Raw genomic sequence first — 22233 nt, forward strand, 5'->3', positions numbered from 1 at the left:
CCTTTAAATCACAAGGCATACAGAGGGAAACCACGCAGGGAGCAAGGAGCTCTGTGCAGTGGCTACACTGGACAAACCCCATGGGTTGCAATCTCTGTTCTAAACCAGCTCTTGAATACAGTCTCTGTTCTAAGCCAGCTCTTATCAAGTATGCAATGTAGCACATTAGCGTCTTCTACCCAGCTCCACTTCAGCTCCTTGACCATGCCAGCAGCGGATGCAAGCAGTAGTGGTGTGCAACCTAGCACTAGAGTGCTCTCTGGGCTGAGTGTGACCAGGTGATCATGGGTGGATGGGTAGGGATAGCAGGCATTCCCAGGCAAATGTGAGTTGTTAGTGGCCTCTGCCCAGATTCTGTGGAGCAAAGGCATCTGCAGGAATCTGTGCCTGTGGGAAGCAGTAGTTGCAGGTTCCCTCCTGATCCAGCAACATGCAGCCAGTACGCATGCATCTGGCTGCAAGGGTTTTGTGACCAGCGTTGCTGAGTCCTGCCATGCAGAGACAGAGCACTTGGTAACCAGGTCCAGGGGGCTAGGGGGCATGGAACTTTGAGGAGCTCATGGTAGAATGTTTCAGCGGCCAACAGGGAGGGCAGGTAGCCAAGTAGCTGTGTGTGAGGATTTCTCATGCAGCTTACCTATTCTTGGATTACATGGTGCATACTGCAGCCATCATCAGAGTGTATCAGCACGGACTAAGAATAGCTTTTAGAGAAAGAGGATCTGGTGGAGAGGCTTCAATAGAAGGGATTTCAGCATGAGTACTAAAAGCGCCCTTCCCAGGTTTCAGCACTAATGTAATGACTGAAAAATAAGATGCCAGACAACAGATATGATATGGATCAGTTTATGATGTGAGCAAGGCAGAGCAGGGGGGTGGGAGGGGTACCCCCAGAAAGAGAGAGACAGAGACACAGAGACAGAGACATCAAGAGAGAGGAAGAGAATCAAGAGAAGAAGAGCAAGAGAAGAACAAGAGCTAGAGGGGTGAGCAATAGGAGGTGGACTTTCCCTTTTGTATCCTGGGCAACAGACACACCTAGTGGCAGGCAGATAATGACATCATAGGTTGCAAGGTAGACTTGGGGAGTATGCTAACAGTATTGGTATTTTGTATTACTATATTTCATGCTACATATTACATAGTTCCACAGACAGAGTATGTTTTCTTCAGAATACATTTAACTTACATTTCTGAACACAAGGTCTAAGATTCAAGATCAGCATGTGGTAATAGCCTTCTGGATCCACTTTGATATGGCACAACATAGAAGAAGAAAGAACAAGCCAGTAACAAACTTATGGAAGGCATGAGTATTATCTTTGATTCTCAAGATATATGAAAATGATGTGATATATATATATGGTATTATAAAGAAATATGTATCATATGTATTTATGTTGCTCAATTTATGGAGAGGGTACATGTAAATAAATTCATGGTGCATAAACACATCTATCTATCTTTGTATTTATCTATCTCTGTATGTATATCTGTATATCCATCTCTATAGTTCTACACACACATACTATAATTGGTCTGTATCCTTATGTTCCTGCAAAAAGGATTTCGGTAATCTTGGGCCCCTAAAATACTAAACATATAGTTCAATATAAATCAAAGTGCCTCAGAACTAAGAAACAAAATTTGTATAGTCTCACTTCTATATGAAAGGTTTAAGATTATATGAATGAATTCAGAGAAATAATCAAATATAAAGTTGAGAGCCCAGCATTCTTTTTTCTAAAGGTAGGAAAAGTGAGCTGAAATACAATGAACTGAAAAAAGTGTACTTTTACTCCTTTCTTCTGCTGCAATGTGTGCAGGATTTTATCATACCATCAAGTGACTCTTATGCATATCTTCTTCTGAGTCACCCTAAAAATGATGGTTTATTACTTTTGTAGGTATTCTTTAATCTAGCATCTAAAATTAATGGTAGAAGACAATTTTATTTAACAGAAACTTACTCCTTTAAGACTGAATGTAGTAATTTTGGTGCTTTGGATACAAATGGTCTCATAGTCTCATATATTTGAATGTTTGGTCCCTACCTGTGGGAAATACTTTGGAAGGAAGTAATAGTGTCATGGTTGAGGACATGTGTCACTGGGAGTAGTCTTTGAGGCTTCAGAAGCTCATATCAGACCTAGTCTCTCTCTCTCTCTCTCTCTCTCTCTCTCTCTCTCTCTCTCTTCTCTCTCTCTCTCTCTCTCTGTCTCTCTGTCTCTCTCTGACTCTCTCTTTCTCTTCTTCTTTTTCTTTTTCTTCTTCTTCTTCTTCTTCTTCTTCTTCTTCTTCTTCTTCTTCTTCTTCTTCTTCTTCTTCTTCTTCTTCTTCTTCTTCTTCTTTCTTCTTCTTCTTCTTCCCTTCCTCTCTGCCTTCAATTTAAGAAGAAAATGTGAGCAGCTCTGGACTACTTGTCTATTGACATAATTTCTTTATAAGTTTCCTTGATCACAGTGTCTCTCAACAATGATAGAAAAGTAAGACAGTAGCCCAATAATGATTTAATGCACTCATAACAAAAGAAATTTCCTGAGTTCAAACCTCTGAAATATCCTAAATCTCAGCTTTGTTGTATTGAAATTAAAACATATGAACTTTGGAGGACACATTGAACTCTTACCACAGGTACAGATTTTTTTTAAATCCTATCTACCATATTTTCTTTTTCCTACTAAAATGCTAGTACTTAAAAAAATAATGCCAGTATTCCAAAAAATTGACTGTCATAAAGTAGTGCAATGGACAAGAAAATACAGTCTTTATATATAACAATGATACTGGATTTATGAAAAAGATAATATAGAATAGCATAGAAAATATGTTAAGGCTTATCTCAGTTAACATTAAAACATTAAAAGAGACTGAAAGAAATATTAAGATAAAAATTACAAAGGGATACCAGAAGTTTATAATATTATAATAAATGAAAAACCTTTTATGTACTCATTTCACATACATAAAATTATCAATAATATTATTAGGAAGCCAAGGAAATTTTCTCAAACTAGAGTGTGAATAGAAAAAATAATAAATAGAAAAAAATTAGAAAAGTTAAAGAGCTATATTCCAGGCTTAATTAGAATTGCAAAAGGTGAGAAGAGAGAAAAGACAGAATACTCTGAAGTAACATGCTTAACAATTTCCAATTAATTACAACAAATCATAGCTCAAGAAGCACAGATAACCCAACGCAAGACAATGAAGGTAAACTCTGAGGCATATCACACTGAGGCTACACAAAATACAGAAACAAGAAAAAGTGTTGCAAGATCTAGGGGGAAAAGTAAGGTCTGTAATAAAGCAAATAGAGCTAAGAAATGCAATGACATTCCATGACAAAACATATAAGGGAAAAGAAAGTTCTATAGAGAAGGTTATGGGTTAAGAAGTCATATTATAAACCTAAATTTCCATATTCAATGAGATTAATATTCTAAAGAATAAATTGAAAAATTCAGAAAAAAGGAAAAGCTTACCCAAAAATATATCTTCCCTGCAAAGAAAATTTAAAAAGTAGTCCAGATTGAAGGAATGGATACATCAGAAACATCTAAATAAAGAGAAAAGACAGCAAACTAAATATTTCGGTTGTCTAAACACACTGAAGGCAATATACAGCAAAACTATAGCCAATATCAAATTAAATGGTGAGAAACTTAAAGCAACCTTACTGAAATTAGGGACAAAACAAAGCTGCCCAGTCTCACATTAACTCTTTAATATAGTATTTGAAAGTTGGCCAGAACAATAAGACAACTAAAGGATGTCAAAGGGGTACAGATTGAAGAAGTCAGAGTATCACATGATATGATAGTATACATAAATGACCTTAAAAATTGCACCAGAGGACTCGTACAGCTGATAAACACCTTTAGCAACGTGGATGGATACAAAATTAATGTAAAAAAATTGGTAGCCCTCTTTATATAAACAATAAATGTGGTGAGAAAAAATAAAAGAAACTATGTCCTTCATAATAGCCACAAATAATATAAAATATTTTGCATTATCTCTAATAAAGCAAGTCAAACACCTGTATGATAAGAACTTCAAATCTCTGAAGAAAGAAATTGAAGATTATCAGAAAGTGGAAAGATCTGTCATGCTCATGGATAAGTAGGATTAAAATAGTAACAATGGCCACCTTGCCAAAAACAATTTTCTACAGACCTTGAAAAAACATTTTAATCTTCATATGGAAAAACAAAAAAATTCCTGAATAGCTAAAATAATTCTATACAACAAAAGAATTTATAGATGTACCTCCATCACTGATGAATTACAGAACAATAATACTAATAACTCCACGGTACTATCACAGAAATAGACTGATTGATCAATGGAATTGAATCAAAGACTCAGAAACAAACTTACATACCTATGGACACATGATTTTTTACAAAACAGTCAAACCATACAATGGTGGGGGGAAGCATCTTCAACAAATGGTTCTGTTCTAACTAGATGGCTAAATGGAGAAAAATGCAAATAGATCCATACTTATCAAACCTTGCAAAAAAACTCTTATCAAAGTGGATCAAAGACCTCAACATAAAACTAGATACATTAAATGTATTAGAAGAGAAAGTGAGAAAGAGCCTAGAACTCATTGGAATAAGACGCAACTTCATGAACAGAATACCAACAGTTCAGGCTATAATAATAATAATAATAATAATAATAATAATAATAATAATAATAATAATAATAATAATAATAGAGACCTCTTGAAACAGAAAATCTTCTGTAAGGCAAAGGTCACTATCAATAGAACAATATGGCAGTCTAGAGATTGTGAAAAAGGTCTTCACCAATCCTGCAACTGAAAGAGGGCTAATATGGAAAAATAATATATGAAGAACCCAAGAAGTTAAACACCAGCAAACAAATAACGTGATTAAAATAGGGTACAGAGACAAACTGAGAATTCTGAACAGAGGAATTTTGAATGGCCTAGAAGCACTTAAAGAAATGCTCAATGTCTTTAGTCATCAGGAACATACAAATTAAAAGCACTCTGAGATTCCACTATATATCTATCAGAATGGCTAAGATGAAGAAAAAAAAAAACACCTCAAATCACAGCACAAGGTGTCAAGGATATGGTGAAAGAGGAACTTTCCTCCATTGCTGATGGCAGTGCAAACTTGTACAACCACTTTGGAAATCAATCTGATACTTTCTCAGAGAACTGGGAATAGCCCTACCTCAAGATCCAGCTATACCATTCTTGGGCATAAAAACAAAGGATGCTTTACCATATAATAAGCACACTTGCTTAATTATGTTTTTTCAACTTTATTCATAATACCCAGAATCTGAAAACAACCTAGATATCCCTCAACTAAAGAATGGGTTAAGAAACTGTGGTATACTTACCCAATGGAATACCATTCAGTCATCAAAAACAATGAAATCATGAAATTTGCATACAAATAAATGGAACTAGAAATGATTATCCTGAATGAAATAACCAAGACCCAGAAAGGCACATATAGTACATACTCACTTATAAGTGGATTTTAGTTCTATTTTATAGGATAACATATTATAATTCATAGACTCATAGAAGGTAAGTAACAAGGAGGACCCAAGGGAGGATGCTCAAATCTCACTCAGAAGGGGAAATAGAATAGAAAATTAAAATGATTGAAGAGATCAAAACACATAGGAGAGGAAGCATAGAGAGAAATAAGGATGGAGATCAGACTTGGAGAGAGAGGAATTTGGAGGACAGATGGCATACAAAAATAGAGAAACAATGGTTGACAGTAGAGACTTAAGACAGGGTAGGCTTCTGGGAGAATATGTGAGTTAGTCTAGCTGAGACTCCTAGTAGCAGGAGTCATGGAGACAGAAGAGGACACTTGCTAACTAGACTCCTAGTGAAGAGAGGGGAACACTAACCCACTCATAAAAGCCTCAACCCATCATGCCTACAATATGTACAGATATTAAGTTAGAGCAGAGACTGAAGGAATACCCACCCAATGCCTGACCCAACCTTAGGCCCACTCAATGGGAAAGAGCCTCACACTATTAGTGATATTCTGCTATGCTGGCAGACAGGACCCTAGCATAGCTGTCTTCTGAGACGTTCCAGCCAGCAGCAGATTGAAACATATGCTGAGACTCACAGCTAAACAGTGGACAACACATAAAGAATCTTGTGGAACAATGGAGAGAAGGATAGAAGGACCTGGAGATGACAGGAGGCTTACAAGAAGACCAGTAGAGCTTACTAAACAGGGCCCAGAGAAGCTTGCAGACACTGAAGCACCAACCAGTGACCATGAATAGTCTGTACCTAGGTGCCCTACACAGACATAGCCAATGGACAGCTTAGGCTTCATTTGGGTCCCCTAGTAAGGGGAGCAGGAGCTTTCTCTGACATGGACTCTGTTAAGTGTTTTTTGATTACTCCCCAACGGTTGCATTGCCAGGTCACAGGGGAAGAAGATGTGCTCAGTCCACATAGGTCTAGAGGAATGGTGTAGATTGTTGGATGGGTCTCCCCTTTCCTGAGGAATAGGAGAGGGAGATGGGGGAAGATGTAGAGAGGGTGTTATGATTGGAATGTAAAGTGAATAAATGTATAAATTAATTTTAAAAACACTCAAAAAACAAAATAAAAAGAATGTAGATATCTTTTTTGTTTGTGAACTTAGCCTTTAACAGATGAGCTATCTCTAACCAGGCAAAGATTCCAGTGGAGGGACTGAGATACCAGCCCAACAACAAAAAAATTTACTAAAATTTATGCAGCCTTCAAGACATGAAGTAGCAATGGAGGCCCCGCAGTTATGAGAGTGGTCAATCCTTGAGGGCAGAACCCGTAGAGGGAGCCCATGCACTACACTGTCTGGGAAAGCAGGAACCAGGACCTGGATATCCCAGAGACCTAGGCTAGAAAAAGGAAATCAATAAAATGATTTTTAATGATATTTTGCTATATTCATAGATGAGAGCCTAGATATATTGTCATCAAAAAAACTTCTTCAGGCATCTGAAGGGAACTGATTTATAGACTCAAAGCCAAGCATTAGCCTAAGATAGAGAGTTCAATTGGAGATATCTATGAAGTTTCCCCTATCAGAGCTGGAAGAATCCTGCAGAAGAGGGGGAAGGTAGAACTTTAAGAGCCAGAGAGATTTAGGACACCAGGAGAACAAGGCCCACAAAATCAACTAAGCAGACCTCACAGGGGCCCACGGAGCCAATAAGCAGCAGCCATGGAGCCTGCATGAGTCTGCTCTAGGTAGCCTGCATATATGTTATAGTTGTTAGCTTGGTGTTTTTGTGGGGCTCCTAACAGTGGGAGAAGGGGTATGTAACTCTTTTGCCTTGGCACCCTTTTCTTCTACAACTGGGTTGTCTTTGCCCAGCCCTGATATGAGGGTTTGTGCCTACTTTTATTGTATCTTCTTCTACTGTGTTCAGTTGACATCCCTGAGGGGCCTGCTCTTTTCTGAAGGGAAATCAAGTAAGAGTGAATCTAAGAGAAAGGGAAGATGGAGTCTGTGAGGCATGGAAGGAAGGAAAACTGTGGTAGGGACATGTTGTATACAATAATAATGATAAAAACAATATAGATCTTAAAAATAAATCTTAGGGAGCAGCAGCCAAGATGGCTGAAGTAGAGCAGAAGAAGCAGACATTCTGTAAGTTCACCTACTGCGGCGTGGACCAGGAACAACTGCTGGACATGTTCTATGAGCAGCTGATGCAGTTGTACAGCGCCCACCAGGGTGGCACCTGAATTGTGGCCAGCTGAGGAAGTAGCACTCACTTCCCAAGCACTTGAAAAAGGCCAAGAAAGAAGATCCACCCATGGAGAAGCTGGAGGTGGGCAAGGCCCACCTAAGGGACATGATCATCTTGCCTGAGATGGTGGGCAACATGGTGTGCATGTACAATGGCAAGACCTTCAACAAGGTGGAGATCAAACCAGAGATGATTGGCCACTACCTGGGCAAGTTCTCCATCATCTACCAGGCCATGAAGCATTGTTGCCACCCATTCCTCCCACTTCATCCCCCTCAAATAGAGGTGGCCAATAAAGACTTGTGTTCTGCTTCTTTCACCCCCCCCCCCAAAAAAAACGAATAAATTTTGGTTTGGTTGTTACCTGTTCAAAAGGATAGCCATTCTTTAATGTATAGTAATAAGAGGAACTTGAGTTCTAAAAGCATGAAAAGGCAAGCAGATGGAGGTGCAGTATCAGAGAGTCAGGAAAGAATTGTTAGCAATACTCTCCTACAATTAGCCTTCTGTACAAATAAACTTGTATAGTGGTAATGGAACATTGAATTCAATTACTTCAAATATATTTATATAGCATATAAACATATATTATATGTTATTACATGTTCTGAATATAGCACAATTTTAACGTAGTATGAACATATATGCTATTACATTAAATAAAATATCATTACATAGAGGGCTTAATTAAAAACAGAAAAAGTTTGAAAGAAAAAAGAAAACAACGCATTCAAAGAATAGAAAAAACATAGGCAATAGGCATACAATAAATATCAAATAAATTCCATAAGGAATCACATGATTATTGATCTAAATATCCACATTTAAATAAAACTAAAAGGTAGAGGTTTTCAGAGAAGAAAATAAATAGCAATCTCTGCTTTTAAATTTTACCCGTATGTGTTAAAATGTAAAGTATGATGTAGATTATTAAGGTGAACTTAATCTAAAGGTTTAAATGTCTATAATATCAAACAAAGCTGATTTTAAAACTTGAATGCTGAAGTGGCAGTGTTTAGTGAATTTAATGAATTTAGTTTAATTCTAATAAATTTTAAAGTAATAAACAATGCTTCACCACAGCGAAGGAGAAACAATTCCATTATTATGATTGAGAACAGCAATATGTTTTTAAGAAAAAGATTGGAAAAGTAAGCAGATAAAACATGATCATCAATAGAACAATTGAGAGAGAGAGAGAGAGAGAGAGAGAGAGAGAGAGAGAGAGAGAGAGAGAGAGAGAGAGAGACTTTCCAAATATACTATCCATGTTTCTTCATTTTATGTGTGATCTTGCCTATTGTTTTGGAAGATATCAGTCTAAACGTTATAAAGATTGTTTTTAGTGCTTTCAAACCAATATATTTTATTATACTATATGATTAAAAACTATATGTGATATATTTTGCCTCCTTTGCAAATTATTTTTTTGTTTTTGTTTTTATTAAAAATAGATTATTATCTCATACAGTCCATCCTGCCCACAGTTTTTACTCCTTCCACCCCTCCCACATCCCCAATACCTTTCCAAGACCTATTCCTCATGCTTTCTCTTCAGAAAAGTAAGGCCTTCAAGAGACAACTGCCAAATAAGACAGAACAGGCAAAACCCCTCACTCATATCAAGGCTAGACCAATAGGAGGAAATGAGTCCCAAAAGCAGGCTAAAGAGTCGGAGACACACCATCTCCTACTGTTAGGAGTCCCAGAAAACCACAAAGTTAACACCCACAACATATATACAAAGAAGCTGGAGCAGGCCCATGAAGTCCCTGTTCTTGTTTCTTTGGTCTTCCTGAGCCAATGTGAACCCTTTTAACTGATTCAATGTGTCATGTCCTCTTGGTGTCCTCGCTGAAGAGGCAGAGAAAGATTTTAGAAGTTATAGGGGTAAATCATTTCTTAATCATAGTTTTCTGTAAAAAATGGATTATCTACGTGTATATCATCATGGTGTTTTTGGTTTCTTTATTATTTTAATGAACATTTATTTTTATGTGATAATTTTATTATTTTTTAAAATTTTTAGTGAATGTATTTTCTTCACTTTAATAATTCTTTCCAAACTGACCCCATGCCCAAATCCACCTCCATACCACTCAACTTTATATTTTTCTTTTTATTAACTTAAACCTATGTAATAGAGTGCTGCACAGATACTTGGTCTCAATAATGGGGTCAGTGATGGAGCAGACTTCTGTTCAGAGAGAAAGTGGTTGGTTGCTCCCAAAAGATTCATGTTATTATTACACTAGGGTCATATTTTTCAGGCAAGTTATTATGATAGCTTGCAGAGCTCACAGCTGGGTAAGAATGATGATTCTTTTTTACCTTTGCTAGCATGTATAGAAACTTCCAGCACTTTGAAATTTACCCAGTAAAGATGTAGCTTTTATGTTAGTAACAGGTTGATTTCTTGATGTTTGATTATTCACATATCTAATGCCTTCAACAAAAAGGTCTTACCCTCAAGTTCTGATCTTACTGGCCAACAACTCAAAATGGGGTAACACTTTGCTATGTAATTGGGTTTTTTATTGGCTACCATATGATCCTGTACACTGTATATCCATCATTTCATCACTTCAGGGACTTTTGATAAAAGACTGAAATTTACCAAGGAAGAAGTTTGCACCCATGTTGTCTTTTAACTCAAGAATACAACAGAAGTGTACTTCATAATTTCCAGACTACTTGCCATCCTCATAATGTTCAGGCTTTCGAGCTCATAGAATTGCACTAGTCTATCCACAATTGTGTGTATGGTAGGTAAGAGTGTATATTTTTTGGACTCATACCCAGAACAAGCAGTTGAGGTGCCATTTTAACTGAAGAGGCCTCCAGGTCCTTCTAGTAACCCTCAGTCCCTACCTGGTACAGGGCACAACTGGCATATGCTGCTCATACCATTGTAGGCTCAATTTTATTATTTTCTTTTATTAAATTTATTTTTTATTAATTCATTCATTCATATTATATCTCAATTGTTATCCCATCATTTGTATCCTCCCATTCCTCACTCCCTTCCACTCACCCGCTACTCACGTCCCCTATGATTGTGACTGGCAGGGACCTCCTCCTCCTATATATTCTCATAGGGTATCAAATCTCTTGTTGATAGCCTTCTATCCTTCCTCAAAGCGCTACCATGCCTCCCCATCAAGAGTACATGGTCAAATATGGGGCACCCGAGTCTGCGTGAAAGTCAGTCGCTACTCCCCACTCAACTGTGGAGACTGTCCTCTCCATTGGCTAAATCAACCAATATATTTTATTACAACTTATTAAGCAAGCGTATGTCACTTATAACACACCTAAACAAAACAATAGTAAAAGAGGATTAAAGGACACAATAACAAAGCTGTAAGGATATCAGTTTGAAGAATGATTCTCCTCGTGTAATCAGCAGGATTTCTTCTGCTGGAATCTGGAGTAACCAGAACCCAGAACCTCAGCAGGAGCCAGAGCCCCAAAGCCTTCCCTCAAGCTGTTGTCTCTAGGAGCATCTTGAAGTGGAGCTATGCACAGCCAAAACCTATCCGAAGTCTCCAAAAGCCCCCGCCTCCAGTTCTGGGCACATTTATATATATATCTCCTCCCAGAGTCTGTTCATGGGATCTTTTCACCTGGCAACAATCAAGTTCTCGCAGGATGTGATTGATCTTCTAGTGGATTAACCTCACCTGTTCTCTCACAAGACCACTCCGTTCCCACTCTTTGGATCATAAAAAAACAGGTTTATTTTTCCTTCATTCTACGAACTCTCCAGCCCAGAGGCAGGGCTTCCTCTTTCCCAGAGGCTCTTCACTATATTATCCAGCCATTTTGGCTCTGTTTTCTCTCTCTCTCTCTCTCTCTCTCTCTCTCTCTCTCTCTCTCTCTCTCTCTCTCTCTCTCTCTCTCTCTCTCTCTCTCTCCTCTCTCTCTCTCTCTCTCTCTCTCTCCTCTCCTCTCTCGTCCTCTTCTTCTCCTTCTCTTTTCCTCTCTCACTACTGAACGAAACTCCTGTGAAGTTGGGGAACCCACCTGAATTCTGCCACGATAAACCTAAATTTATATGCTCTAATTTGGCTTTAATTGGCTCATTTTATCAACAGAGAAGACCAATAATATATTAATGTTTCTCTGGAAAACTACAAAAGAGTACCATTTTCTTTAAGTACTCAAATACTCATAGATATTTTGGAAAAGAGACCACATTCTTTGTGTGTGTGCACACATATACATAGACAGAAGCTTCCTCTGTCCTGCAAGCATTTTTTCTTCATTTTTTTTTTTGAGATAGGATCTTTGTTACCTTTCCTCTGCATATTCAAGGATAGGTAGCACACAAGCTTCCCAGGATTCTCCTGTCTCTGTATCTCCCTATAAGACCACTGGGATTTCAAAACCTCACCTCGCACAATGAGGTCTACTTTTCACAGACTTGGGCATTGGAAATAAAGTCCTCATAAATGTTTAGTGACCATTTGTAGGTACTGAACAATCCCAAAGCAACAGAGGCACAGACAATTACTATACTGTCTCCTTTCCCTCTACTGTATTTTTTTTTTTTACTGTAGTCTCCTCCTCCCTACTCCCTCTGTGCTGCTGCTCTTAAGTAGCTTCTGTTTCCTGTATGTTCTTATGAAAGTTGGATGAATCTTATCTTTGATTCATTCTGTCAATTCATTCTCTGATTCTTCATGTTGTCTGTCCCTCCATTGCACATTGTTTGAAGTAAAGGTACGTACTAACTGCATGTCTGTATTCCAGCTGAATCACAGACCTAGATCTTTCAAAGTGATCCCTAGCCACAGTAGCCATGTTGTTGGATTCAAAATCTTCCATTAAAAACATATACTGTCACAAAGTAAATTATGTAAATTCTCTGTCAATGTCAGTATGAAATGTTGTCATTAAGCAATTCTTGTTCATGAAATTATATTGTTGATATTTTATCAGCATAATTTCTCTGTCTTGTGTAGAAAATATTATCTCACAGCTGAATTACTGGTCTTCTGAATCTTACAACCCTTCTTCCCAACACCTGCACTGTTACCTGAGCCTTATACATAGGAGTTGTGGTGTAATTATTCAAAAAGTGATTGTATACTTACTGTAATTTGTCTATTTGGGAGGCAATGAGTTGGCATAGCAGCAAAGAGTGCTTGACACGAAGCCTGAGTTCACTTTCCAGAATGAATTTGGTCAAAAAAGTGAACGAACTCCCACAGTGGCTCTCTGACCTCAAAACATATACCAGAACTTGGGCATGAGCCCAGACACATAGACACACATACACACATGAACCCAACAATAAAAACATAAGTAAATGTAATAAATTATTTAAAATGTTCTTTATATTAAATCATAAATATTTTAAATTACACTATTATTTATTTATTGTTATGTTTTTCTTGTATATGTATATATGAGTACATGTATGCATGTGTGTATGAACCTAGTACAGCACATTTGTGGATGCCTGAATACAAATTTTTGAGTCTTTTTACTCCCTCAACTATGTGACCCAGGAATCAAACACACTCTCATGCCTTGCATTGAACAACTATGTCCATTGAGACACACTGCAGACCTACTTTTTCATTTCCCCAATATTTAATAAAAAATCTTGTCATTTTGTTTTTATTGAGAAATGTTAAAAACATGTCTTTGTATGTCTGTGAAGACAGTTCCAGTGTTTAGATCCTAAGATAGATGCTTTAATTAATGCTTTCATCCAGTGATAACTCAATATTTATATAAATTATTGAGTTGTAGTAAAATTATGGAAATTGTGGCATAGTGTGAGGAAATATCCTAACCACTGAGCAATCTCTCCAGCCAGATGTCAGGTATCTTGGTCAAAGGAGAGTTATTCCACGAGCACAGAGATGGATAAATTGGCTAGTCTAGGTAGTCTGTTTCCTGTCTCCAGCATGCTAAGACTACAGGCATGCAATCATGCCCACCTGACACTGAAAGAAATACCATTCTTGTCATGTGTTTGTAGCAAGCAATTACACACTGAGATGTCCACCCAGAACCACTTTAAAAAAATTTTTTTAAAAGTACACTTAAATATGCTATTTTAAAGAAAGAGATTCTAATATATTCTTTATTGATTTTTAGTTGTTTTCTTAATTCTCCACATGTAATGGATATTCACATATATTTGGTTGATTTCTCTTTGGCTTTTTCACACTCACTTAGTTGACCAAAGGGAGTATTTCTTGACAATGGCTCACAACTGAGACTACTATGGATATACCTTTTTAATAGCTCTTAATGGGTGGACATCACAGTACAAAATCCACACACTTATACCCAATTGGAACTACCGTGAAAATACTTTATGCTCTAGAAACTCTTTAAGAAGATTAGAGGCTGTGGTTACACCACTGTTAAAATACATCTTCCACCAATTCCTTCTTCTTTTCCTGATTAGGATATTACCCATAAGAATAATACACAGTAAACTCCCTGAATATAAATATTAGATCATATGTCCTATTTTCCTGAATAATCTGACCTATGATAACCTGTATTTATAAAGCACAAAGTGGAAAAAGACCTGCTACGATATACCCCCTGTTTTATATAATAAAGTGCTTATATTTTGTATTGGTAAACGAATTTTAGCCTTGAGATACCATATTCCAGACTTGTTTTCTTCCATTCTTTCCTTCATAGTTATACACATTTCCATGGCAACAGTTTTAAAAATCCAACAAACATTACAAAGTGTTTGAAGACATGTGTGGAATGGTTGGACACCACAGAGCCTTAAGAACATGAACTTCGTGAGTTCTGTATTCATTTTTCACCTTTATTCTCACAGATGTCCTTGACTGAGCAATGGACAACTCTGAAACTTTTAAAAGTTATGAACTTTCAAAAAGAGAACAGGATAACCATGGGAATGTGAACAATGTAGCTGAGACTAAATTGAACACCCATATCTGTTGGAACATGCTGTGTCTCTAGGAATGGCTGTGTGAAAGAAAACATATTATAGCAGAATCCCCACAACTTGAGTGAAATGGAAATTACTAGTGAAAGAGGGGCATGTCATAATGATAAATGAAACAAACTACAAAATGGGTGGTGTTCTTAACTATGGACACATAAAATAGCGTAATGTAATGCACAAAATAACATCTGATAGAACTGAATGGAGAATCAGAAATACTAAACATTATACTGGAGTGGTAATAAAAAGTCCTAAAATTCAAGGCTACACAGAGAAACCCTGTCTTGAAAAACCAAAAAAAAAAAAAAAAAAAAAAAAAGTCCTAAAATTAACTTTGGCAATGGCTTGATATATCATAGAATATATTAGAAATCCTTATATTGTATATTTTAAGTGTGTAAATAGTATGGCTTATAACTTGTGAATTATATCTCTGTGAAGTAGTTAAATGTATGTTAAGAGTTATAATTAAAAGAAAGAATTGAATACCTTGCAGGTTATTGTACTTATGCCTGAATTAGACTTCAGTGAGAAGAAAAGCAGAGGTTTTATTGATGTCATTTCTAGCAGCAAAATTCTTAGAATCTAGTGCTCAGTAAAGATGAGTGTATACATATTTGTCAGTACAAACATACCCGTTCTGTGGTCTAAATATAAATTTTTTTCCTATTAGGTTGTGTGTTTTTGTGTTTGAAGTCCAGCTGGTGCCATTGCTTAGGTAGTTTGTGGAACCTTTAGATTGGAAGGGAGTCAATGGGGAGGCTTTGAGGCTTAATAGCCTGGACCTCTTTGTTCACTCTCTTTTTCCTGATGAAAGGTGAAATAACAGCTATCTTCAACTGAGGGCATGTTTTGGTGTCTTATTATGCCTTCCTTACCACAATGAACTGAATACTGAAGAAATTATAAGCCAAAATTAGCGCTTTCTCCATTATCTGTATTTGTCAAGGTGTTTTATCTTAGCAACAAGAAACTAACTGAAATAATCAAGAGCAATGATTTGAATATAGCATATCTGATAGGACCTCTAAATTTTTTAAACTATGTTTCTGTTTTAATGACAATAAAAATGGGATAGAAATGTAGTCACAAATATAACAACAAATGAAAGAGAATTCTAATGAAAAATGGATTCTTAACACTTGGATTATTTTTACTGGAGAATATATGTACTTTATTGCATATGATTTAGGATTTGTTAAATAGTTTGATAAACATGGTAGTATATGTTCAGAATATAATTATAGCAAAGGCTATTTGTTGCCACCACTATAGTCTCTTTCACTGTTTCTTTGACAATAAATATACTGTTTTACATTTTATTCAAGTATTAAATGAACACGTGATTCATAGAAGTTGTTATTTTTCCGATGGAGAACTTTTTGTGAGTAGTGAAATCTCACCAGGATACTTAATTTTTATGATAGCATGGGTCTAAAGAAAAATGCACACAAATTTTGTATGTTTGGATGTGTGCCTGTGTGCATTTTTATGCAATCATATATGAAGTAAGAAATTCATATTAAGAAATTAACCTTTCAAAATGTTAAAACTAGTCTGTATAATATCTACGATGTAGGGCCAAGGCTTGAGACTTAGGAAAGATTGAGATCAAGTACTACACAGTTCTGTTCAGAGTCATTTTTTTTAAAGTAAGATATCTGGGCCTCACTTTAAAAGACAGAAAGTGAAACCCACCAATATGATGGGAAAAAGGCTTTATTGAGTTCACTTATCCAAATGTTAACCTCATCTCTAAAATATTTTAATAACAACATCCAAAAATGTTTATTCACACATACTGGTACTTAGCCAAGATGACACAAAAACTTAAGCATAATAAGCCTACTCATTGTCAATTAGACATACATGTGAATCCCTATAATTCATGTAAAAATAAATAACAGTAATAAGATTATATTTCTGTCTATCATACCTAGAGCTCAAATTATACTAACATTCTGTGACAGTTCGTTTTAATTATGTACTTCATTGGATTAAGGAATCTGTAAGTGATGAATGAAGCACATTTGTGGGTTATTTTTTATTAAAATTTGAGAAAGTCATCAGATCTCTGATCTAATCAATGGGTTAATTTTTATTTATTCAAAATAAAATAACATTTCTTGGAGGTGGGGAATGACAGGAGGTGTGATCCACGAAATAGGTTACTAAGAATATGTCTTTGGGGGTTATATCTTTTTTAAAGATTTATTTTATATTATGAGTGTTTTGTTCCCATATATGGATGTGTATCATGTATATGCCTGTGCCTGTGCAGGTCAGAAGAGGTAATCAGGAAGTGGAATTATTTATGGTTGTGAACCACCACATAGGAACTTAAAACTGAACCTGGACCATCAATGAGAGCAATGAGTGATTTGTACTTTGTGACATTACTCATTTTTTGTTTGTTTGTTTTGAGACAGGTTTTTTCTGTGTAGCCTTGGCCGTCCTGGATTTGCTTTGTAAACCAGGCTGGCCTCGAACTCACAGTGATCCCCCTGCCTCTGCCTCCTGAGTTCTGGAATTAAAAGCATGCCCCATCATGCCTGGCTATTCCTAATTCTTACATTGAATACTATTTGCTCTTTTCTCTCATTCCCGGTATAACGTGTGTGAACTGTTTTGGTCTGCAATACCTTCCCTTTCATGATGAATAGAAGAAAGATGAAACTCTGAGCCAAAATAAATAACTCCTCATTTACATTAGTTCTATTAAACATCTTTTGTCCCAGTAATTTGAAAAATAACTAATATGTGCTCCTCAGCAAAGGTTATAAATTCCTTTTACATTTAAAATTTATTCTTGATATCCTATGAATTAAGGGCTGCAATAAAAGTTATGTGTACTTCTTTTTGTCATTTTTATTGTTATTCTGACATAGTAATGTCTGAGTAAACTTAAAGGAGAAAGATATATTTGGATCATAATTTCATAGAATTCAGTTGATGGATGCTTGATTTTATGCACTTATAGTAAATTCCCACAGGACTAAAACATGTGATAGAAAGAATTCTTCTCCTCATGGTAGACAAAGCATGCTAAGAAGAGCTCAGTTCATTGCCCTGGAAAACAGGAAGCAGAGCAAAGCTATAAGGGAAAGGGACCAGGACAAGATATAGTACTGAAAGTTATAGTCTCCCAGTAATAAACTGCTTCCAACTAGGTATAACTTTCCACAATTCTACCATTTCCCAAAAGTCTATACATTATTTGTGTCTATTGATGAAAACACTGTTCATTAGGTCAGGGCTGTCATGATATAATTTTCTCTCAATGACACAACATAATCCAGTTGACCATAAAAAGCAATTATTGTAATATAGTATAGCATCAATATAGCTCATATCCTAGAATGCACAGGTAAAAGGGATACATAAAGGATGGTTATTCCATGTGTGCATATATGCATGTGAAGTTGTTCATGATGAAGTAATGAAGAAAGGTTCACAACTATAGAGTTTATTTTTGTAAATATTCTAGTAGACTCAAACACATGCACACACACACACACACACACACACAAACACGTGTTTCTTATACTACATATTCAGAGCACGTTCTCCTTCAAGAACCACTTTAGTTTATCATGAATATTTACATGCTTGGCTGATGACAATTTTACTCAGAATTTATTGAATAATTAGTGGCCTTGTTTTGGTTATACTTCCACATTAATGTTAGTTGTATGACCTGGAAATGCTAATAAATGGTTTCAATAATTTCCTGTGTTTCAGGTTCCTAATTTCCTTAGTGTCATTGTCAAGCTGGTATCCAACCTGTTCTTGGTAACTTAGATCAGTCTTCTCTGTCTGTTTCAAGGAGCTGTTTTTTTGATTCAGGATAAGATGACCCAGACAGACTTTCTAACATGAAAGGAAAAAAATCTCATGAGGACTTGCTGCATCCTAGACAAAGAAGTAAAGGCAACTAAAAAATAGTGAGGGTGGTAAATATTCTTCCTCAGGAACAATCCCCAAATTGATCCAATACCAAGTAGTCAACCCCAAAATCATATGCCTAATATGTACACATTATGTAAATATGTATGTATCCGTTCAAATAATATTTTGTGTATTCAGTAAATTGTATTCATATATAGTTATAGATCCAGGAATATATATGTAAAAAAATGGTTATGAATTTGAGAAAGAGCAAGAAGGTTCATGGGCAGTAGTGGAATGAGGAAAGTACAAAAGAAAACAATATTATTGTCATTACTATTATTATTATTATCATTATTATTATTATTATTATATTTTCAAGAGAGTGATTGTTTGTGTAACCTTGATTGTCCAGGACTCACTGTTTAAAAAGGACTTTTCAATTTTTAATTTTATTTTTCAAAATTTGTTTACTTTATAGTCCAACTAAAGACTCTTCCCTCATCTCCCAGTCACATCCTTCTTCCCTCTCCTCCCACCCTATGCCCATCCCTTAGTCCCCAAGAGAGTGGGTACCCTTCTCTCATATCAACTGACACAGGCCTATCAAGTTTCATCAGAACTGTCTGCATCCTCCTTCTCTGTGGCCTGGTAAGGCATCCCAATTGGGAAATGTTCAAAGAGCAGGCAATAGAGTCCATGGCAGGGACCACTGCTCCTCAAACTACACCTATGGAGACTAAGCTGCCTATGGGCTACATCTGAGCTGTGGGGCCTATGTCCTCTTGGTCCTCCTAATGCATCTTCCTTGTTTGGTTCTTTAGTCTCTGTAAGAACACCTGGACTTGGATTTGTTGGCTCTGTCAGTCTTCTTGAGGAGCTACTGTACCCTCTGGGTCCTTCTTCCTTCCAACTCTTCCACAAGACTCTTTGTGCTCTTCCCAAAGTTTGGATGTGAGACTCAGATTCTGCAATGATCCTGTGCTGTGTCGAGTCTTTCAGAGGACATATATGGTACGCTCATCTCCTGTTCTCTCTTTTCAACAGATTCCAGTGTGTATTCTATTTGTCCTTCTGAATGAGAATTAAGCATTCTCCCTAGAGTCCTTCTTGTTACTTAGCTTCTTTCCGTCTATGGATTGTAATATGGTTCTCAAGTATTATATGGCTAATATCCACTTGTAAGTGAGTATATATCATGTGTGTGATACTGAGTCTGGGTTACTTCCCTCAGGATGATCTTTTCCATCTCCATCCATTTGCCTGCAAATTTCATGCTGTTCCTGTTTTGGATGGCTGAATACTATTCCATTCTGTAGATGTACTATAGTTTCTTTATCCATTCTTCAATTGGTTGTTTCAAGTTTCTGACTATTAAGATAACACCACTATGAACATAATTGAGCAAATGTTCTTATTGTATGGTGGAGCATCTTAAGTGTTCTAAATTTTCTGAGGAAATTCCAAATAGATTTCCAAAGTAGTTGTACAAGTTTTCATTCTCGCCAGTAATGGAGGTGTGTTCCCCTTTCTCCACATCCTCACCAGCATGTGCTGTCATTTTAGCTTTTGATCTTAGCCATTCTGATAGGTGTAAAATTGAATCTCAGAGTCATTTTATTGCCATTTCCCTGATGACTAAGGAGATTAAATATTTCTTTAAGTGCTTCTCAGATATTAGGGATGCTCATTTTACATCTTGATTGCAGCCCCTTCCCTCCTTTCTGCCTGGTTCCAAAAGTCCAATCTTTTCCTCCTTTCCCCCTCCTATTCTCCTCAAAAAAGAGACACTCCCCCATATAAACCCACCACAGGGTACAGAGCCTATGTCAGAGACAACCCCCTGCTCTATTTGCTAGGTGACAAAGCTGTCCATCAGTTACATATGTATCAGGGCCTAGGCCCAGTCCATGCATGCTCTAGGGTTGGTGCTTCAGTCTCTGTAAGCCCCTATGGGCAGGTATTAGTTGACTCTGTTTGTTCTCTTGGGGAAGTTCTTTTCACACCTGGAACCTTCTATCCTTCTCCCCACTCTTCCACTAGACTCCCAGAGCTCTATCTTATATTTTCATCTGATTCATCTGATTCCATCAGCTGTTGGGTAAAGCTTCTTAGTTGACAGTTAAGGCAGGCTCCCATTTGTAAGCATAGTACAGTATTATTGATAGTATCAGGGGTTGGCTCTCCTTTATGAATTTAGAATGAGGAAGCTAGGAAGCTGGGCAGAAGGAAGCATTCTTCCATGCCTTCTGCATCACTTCTTGCTCACATTTTCATGTCATGTTTGAGCTCCTGTTCTGACTTCTAATGAAGAGTGATGTGGGCCTTTAAGTCAAACAATTTCTTCCCTCCATGCTTTGGCCATGGTGTTTCATAACAGAAGTAGTAACCCTACTAGGACAGTAGCTTTTATTTATATATTATTAGTAGATTTGACATACAGAAAGCTTTATATCCAGGTTAGTGTTGGTCTCATATAACAAATATTGTCATAACCATTTTGATCAAAGACCATTGAATAAATGTATATGTAAGAAATAAAAATGTTTAATTAATAAAAAGACTATTCAATAAGAATATGCTTCAGTCTGAAATTAATAGACAACTTAATTTGTTCATATTTATTGTTATAATATTATTATCTTTATCATTGCTTTTGAAGATTATTATGAGAAAAAAATGGTTTCTCATATTCAGATATATTTATCTAGTAATTTCTTTTTTAGATTTCTGTGTTATCAGTACTCAAGTTATATTCCTAAAATCAGCTGATCATCTACTTAAATCATTCCCATGAATTGGTGTACAATAAGAAATATAGTCATTCTATTTTTCTTTCTATTGCTTCAATAAGTTAATGTGGCCAAAAGCAACTTGGGGAAGAAATTCACAAGACCAAGGAGGAAAGGTCATGACATGAGCCTAGAGACAAAAACTATACTATCACATTAAATTCAGGATATAAGTAGACTATTGTCCTAAATATTAACAGACTCAACTTTATGAACAGTATGTAACTAATAACTATCTCAATTGGGTAAACATGGTGGAAAGGTGGAAGCTTTGAGTTCTTTTGGAGTAAAACACATTTTTGCTTGGGTCATACTTTGTCCTTTTATGCAATAAACACCTGGTAGAACCTGAAAGCAGCAATAATTCTAGGACAAAAATTGAAGTTGAATAAGGAGTATTATAAGGATACTACGTCACGGGAGATCACTATTTCCTCAGGTAAAGCAGTGTTCATTTCTTAGATTGGAATTAATAGACTATCTCTACTCACAAAGAGGATTTATCATAATTCAAAAATCTCTCCAAAGGTTATAAAAGAAAGGAGGATGAAAATAGTAAAGTGGATATCTTTTAAGGCACTGTTTCATCACTATATCATTCTGGAAGCTGGCACATCTAAGCAGTAGACTCAGAGAAATAGTAATCTTCTTGGAGCCTAAATAAAGCATAATAAAATGATTTTTTTCCACTGGGAGAGCCAAGTTCCAGAACCCTATTTGCATCAATTTCAACCCCCCTCACCATTTCTTTCTTTCTCTGTTGTGAATTTAAGTTTAGATTAAAACAATCCACATGTTTAGATTTAGTTTGTGGTATTAATTTTC

General features: G+C 36.4%; 1 pseudogene; it reads left to right on the forward strand.

The window, feature by feature from the left end:
• Positions 1-7636: 7636 nt before the first annotated feature.
• On the forward strand, positions 7637-8056 carry LOC127185567 (40S ribosomal protein S15-like; annotated as a pseudogene).
• Positions 8057-22233: the final 14177 nt, after the last annotated feature.

This window comes from Acomys russatus, chromosome X (assembly GCF_903995435.1).
Source record: "Acomys russatus chromosome X, mAcoRus1.1, whole genome shotgun sequence".
Taxonomy (NCBI): Eukaryota; Metazoa; Chordata; class Mammalia; order Rodentia; family Muridae; genus Acomys; species Acomys russatus.